The sequence below is a fragment of the Sapajus apella genome, unplaced genomic scaffold (assembly GCF_009761245.1).
Source record: "Sapajus apella isolate SASKATOON/1434 unplaced genomic scaffold, GSC_monkey_1.0 scaffold3, whole genome shotgun sequence".
NCBI lineage: Eukaryota > Metazoa > Chordata > Mammalia > Primates > Cebidae > Sapajus > Sapajus apella.
Window position 1 is genome coordinate 24,645,593 of NW_022436943.1, and position 5,646 is coordinate 24,651,238.

General features: G+C 39.5%; 1 long non-coding RNA gene across 1 annotated transcript; it reads right to left on the reverse strand.

The window, feature by feature from the left end:
* Positions 1-240: 240 nt before the first annotated feature.
* Positions 241-1,630, reverse strand: LOC116529476. Its single transcript, XR_004259519.1, has 2 exons — positions 1,543-1,630; positions 241-1,006 (listed from the first exon to the last, which is right to left on the reverse strand). It is a non-coding gene; the product is annotated as an uncharacterized LOC116529476 (long non-coding RNA).
* Positions 1,631-5,646: the final 4,016 nt, after the last annotated feature.

The following is a 5,646-nucleotide window of genomic DNA, read 5'->3' on the forward strand; positions in this document are numbered from 1 at the left end:
GAAAAGGAGTGCCTTATATATTGTTGGTGGGAATATAAACTAGTATAGCAATTTCGGAAAACAGTATGGATGTTCCTCAAAAAAATAAAAGTAGAAACACTATATATATGATTCAGCAACTCCACTGTGGGGTACACACTCAAAGGAACTGAAGTCAGTGTGCCAAAGAGATATCTGCATGCCCACGTTCACTGCAGCATTATTCACCAGCACCAAGAAGTGGAAACAAACTCAGTGTCTATCAACAGATGAAATTTTTAATGTGATATCTACACACAATGAATATTATTCAGCCTTAAAAAACACAGAAAATTTTGTCATTTTTGACAACCTGACTGAACCTAGAGGTTATTACACTGAGTAAAATAAGCCCAGTATAAAGAGACAAATAGCGTATGGTCTCACTTATATATGGAATCTACAAAAGTCAAACTCATAGAAGTAGAACGTAGAATGATGGTTACCAGAGTCTGGTGAGTGCAGGGGTGTACAGGGAAAGGAGAGACATTGATCAGTGGGGACGAAGTTATAGTTAGACAGGAGGAATCAGTTCTGCTGTTCTGTTGCACAGCGAGATGATTATAGTTAATAAGAATGTATTGCATATTTCTAAATAGCTAAAAGAGGATTTTAAATGTTCTCACAACAAAGAAATGATAAACAGTTCAGGTGGATATGCTAATTACCCAGATTTGATCATTTCATACCACTATTATTTGTCAATTTAAAATAAAACAAAAAATAAGAAAATAAATGGGAAAAAAGAGTCAGGACTCCCAGTCAAAAGAATTCCAAATAATTTACGTAGCTACTCTCTACTACCTAGGTGCAAGTTACACTTCATTACTGTTTCCAAAGATTCCAGTATGGGAAGATGGGAAGAGGGTAACAAATACTGCTTCGGTGTAGGGATCAAGGTCAACGTTGACCGCAATAACTGATATTGATGATGTGTACCCTTGATACAATGTGAGGAAAATGGTACCTCACCTCTGTGGTATTCCTCCTCAAAACGCACAAAAATGGTTTAACTGTAAGAAAAACACCATATTCAAATAGAAGAGGATCCTACAAAATGCCTGACCAGAACTCCTCAAAACTGTCAAGGTCATCAAACACAAGGAAACTGAGAAACAGTCACAGCCAGGAGGAACCTAAAGAAACAGGACAACTAAGTGTTCTGTGGTATCCCAGATGCAATCCTGTGAATTTTTTTTTTTTAAGCACACTTGGTAAAAACTAAGGAAATCTGAATAAAGTATAGGCTTTGGCTAATGTTAATGTAGCAATATTCATACATTAATGATAATAAATGCACCAAACGAATATAAGATGCTAATAATTGGAGAACCTGGATACAGATTTTTGGGAATTCTCTGTATTGTCTCCTCAACTTTTCTGTAATTCTAAGACTGTTCTAAAAAATATTTTTTAAAAAGTGCCTTGTGATCCCCCAGCTCTGTCTTCCCCTTCAGAGGCAGGCCCTCATGTACCTAAGAGTCGGGACCTCCTTGGATTATGTGCCCTGAAGAGCTCGCTTACCTTATCCTGGTCCCAGCCCTGTTCTGCAGGAAGTCTGAGGATGGTGGATGAGGATCTAGTAGGTCTATAAGATGAAGGAGGGCCACCTGACCTGTACAGATGTAAAATAAATAATAAACATATTAAGCCACAGAGACTTCAGAATTTTAGAATTGTTATTGTTGCCTACCCTATTCTAATATAATAATCTGCCTTAGGGGTCAGCAAACTGTGCCCTGTAGGCCAGATTCAGTCTGCAGATTGTTTTTGTATACAAAGAATTGGTTTGTTCCTTTTTAATGGACTGAAGGAGGAAAAAGAGGAAGAGGAAGAAGAGGGGACTCCAGCGAAGAAGAGGGAATTGGGAGAGGGAAAGGGAAGGAAAGGAGGAGGAGAATGGAGAGGAGGAGGAAGAGAAACAGAGACCATAAGTGTCTTCAAAGCCTAAAATATTTACTATCTAGCCCTTTGTAGAAAAAAATCTACCAACTCCTCATCTACATCAAATAGATCATTTGTTTAAACAAAGGTTATATCTACTCGAATAAACTCTTCAAAGAAGTTTCAGTTATAACATAGACCCTACCATGAGAGCTCCCAACTCCACTATGAAATGGCTTATTTCATTTCTAAAATTTGTTCAGAAAGTAGAGGTTTCCAGTGACAACAAGTTCATATCAGTTACACCTCTATAGAAGATATGCCTTAACAAATGAAACATATTATTAAGCATCCAAAACCACATCTGTTCATTAAACCACATGTACCTAATTCTATTTTTGTAGCAGTAAAAGGTATTTAATTTCCCTTGTTATGTAGAAATGGGCCCTCTAAAAACTGATACACCATACTAATTTCAAAAGATAAAATTTCAGGCTGACTGTGGTGGCTTACACCTGTAACGCTAGCATTTTAGGAGGCCAAAGTAGGAGAATCTCGTGAGGCCAGAAGTTTGATTGGTCTGGGCAACCCCATCAAGGAAGAAGGAGAAGGAGAAGGAGAAGGAGGAGAAGGACGATGAGGAGGAGGAGTAGGAGGAGGAGGACAAGGAGGAGAAGGAGAGGAAGAGAGAAGGAGAAGGAGGAGAAGGAGAAGAGAAGGAGGAGAAAATTAGCTAGGCATGGTGGCACACATCTATAGTCCCAGCTACTTGGGAGGCTGAGGTAGTAGGATGGCTTTAGCCAAGGAGTTCAAGGATGCAGTGAGCTATGATCTTGCCACTGCACTCCGGTTTGGGAGACAGAGCAGTACCTCATCTTAAATAAAAAATTTTAAAAGATAAAATTTTAACTCTATAAGCCTAAGAAAGAAGGCATTTTATAGGTGAGTGTGGCCAGCTAACTTCCTTTAGTTAAGCATTCCTTCAAAAGAAAGATTTAAGAGAGATGCAACAATTTAAACATGTTTTCATTTTTCTTCACCACAGGATACTTTTTCTGTGATATGAACTCTTGACAAGTTTGGAGTCAAACCAAGCAAGGAAGAAATTCAATCCATGAGGAAAATAAAATATGTTGCATTATGAATCTGAGGGAATTAGAGATTATTAGTGCTGATGTCTTGATTCAGCAAATTATTGATTACAAAAATTACTGATTAAAGGCTTACAATGCATCTTACACTATGCTAAGTAGAAACATGCACTTGAGTTAAAAGATATTTATACAAAGCAAAAACCAAAGCTCAATGAGTTTACACATGGAACTATTTGTGTGCATATCTGTGTGTGTATGCATGCACCCACACACAGTCAGGAACAAACAGCCTATGTTTCAAAGCTGTATTTGTAAATGACTTGGGGGAGGTTTAGAGCACATTTACTCATGCAAAAATAACATTAAAGTTCTGGGCAAATGCTCAGCTGGTTCACAAAAGATAAATGTTGTGGTTTTGGTAGAATCCCAGGCACTGTGATAGAAACTTTGAACTAATCAATGGCACGATTTCCTTTAAGATACAGCTCTGGCTGTGAGCCATGAGCACTGCTCACCATTATAGTTAGTTGTCTGTGCTTCTGATTATATCGGCCAGAGAGCATCTTCTTGTCCTGAGCCCCACTCAAAGTTGGCAGCTATTCTATTGATAAGTTAGGCTGAGGAAGTGAGGAGGGCAGATGGCTAAGACCTGAGAAGAATTGGCTTCACACAGCAAGGGAGTTACAGGAACAAAAGAAAGTCCTCTTCCCCCAAGACTTAGGAAACAGCCAAAGGCTGAATTAATATATTTGGACCTATCATTTTCTTTCTTTAGATTTTCTAGTGCCATTAAAAGAATCCACCTTACCCACTACTCTTTCATTTCTTATACCTTCATACTATTCTGTGTCAGCAGTAAAGTGGTTCCTGAAATCTTGCCTTCAATGAGTGCTTCATTACAAGTGACCATAGGTGGTCACTGAATTAGTGTTCATCACTTCATGTCATGGTTGCCAGAATCCCATAACCAATACTAGTGCAAGTTTCACAGACCGCCCCCCTCCCAATTTTAGTTTTTCCCATCTCTAAGGATCTGTTGTCTGCATTGCACTCCCCATTATTAATTTCTGTATCAAAGTTCTTGATTTCAAACAAGAAAAACAACACACAACACACAGACATACCTCTAAATAATTAAAGATGAAAATAAATATATTGGAAGATATGGAGTGCCTGGAAGTCTGGAGTACATTGGTAAATGTGCTAGAACCAAATGTAGTTTCTAGACTGAGTGCTGCGGCCACAGTCTTTAAAACATTTCTCAATAGTAGTCCCTGTATCTTTATTTCTCTCCATCTGGATTCAAAATCCTTGGCAGGGCCAAGCACAGTGGCTCAGGCCTGTAATCCCGATACTTTGGGAGGCCAAGGCCGGCAGATTGCCTGAGCTCAGGAGTTTGAGACCAGCCTGGGCAACAGGGCAAAACCTCATCTCTACTAGAAATATAAAAAATTAGCAGGGCGTGGTGGTGTGTACCTGTAATCTTAGCTACTCAGGAGGCTAAAGCATGAAAATTGCTTAAACTCGGGAGGCAGAAGTTGCAGTGAGCTGAGACAGCACCACTGCACTCCAGCCTGGGTGACATAGTGAAACTCTGTCTCAAAACAAAACAAAACAGAAATCCTTGGAAGGAGCATTAAACTGGCTGAGCATGGTCACATGCTGGTATCTTTATTGCTGGAGATATGAAAGAACGAATTCCTATAGTTCGTACAAAGTGAAAGAAAGCCCTGCCTAGCACAAATTTGCAACCTCTGCCGGCTACCCAAGAATAGAAAAGAGGCCTGGGCATTGGGTACTCAAAAAAATTTAAACATCTACCAAAGTTTTGGCCCCATTCTACTGCAATTGTATGGATGTTGTCCCTCTTTCTCGCTAAGCTCTGAACTACTCCAGCCAGACACCTCCTTTGCATTGTATTCTCCATATCACAAGGCACATTGCCTGGCTCAGAGTAGGTCATCAAGAAAAGTGTTAAGTTGTTGTTGTTTGTTTTGTTTTGTTTTTAATACAAGAGCTCATAGAGCTCTTAAGAACCATAGACCAGAGGGTTAAACTAAGTGACTAAACAAATTATATATATATAAAAGATCAATAATAGTTAAGCCACCCTGGACCCAGCAGCATGGTCATCCTGAATTCACAGGGGATGAAAGGCCAGGTAGCTAAGACTAGCATGCACTCTGACCTGAGTTGCACAAAGGAAAGGGGTCTAGGAAGAGGTACCCAGAAACTGCTGACCAAGAAAACCTGTGAATAAATTGGGATCAAAATCTAGAATCTATAAATTAAAGCATTAAAAAAAAAAAAACTCATCCTATCTTTTAAAATAAAAATGCCTACTAACATATTGCATTTTCTCAAATGCACTCAAAGGAGTCTAGGCTAGTATAAGCTGGGAGACAAGATGAAGCTGAGTTTCTCGGTGGAGATCCCAGGATGGGAAAGATTGAGAGGCCAAATGGGGTTTGGAGAAGCCCAGGGAAAGAAACTAGGGCATGTCTTTCTCCTTATCACTCACTTAAAGGAGGAAGGAGGAAAATAAGAGCCAGGGACAGAGGTAAAGAAAGTGAAGAGAGAGAGAGAGAGAGAGAGAGAGAGAGAGAGAGTGTGTGTGTGTGTGTGTGTGTGTGTGTGTGTGTGTGTGTGT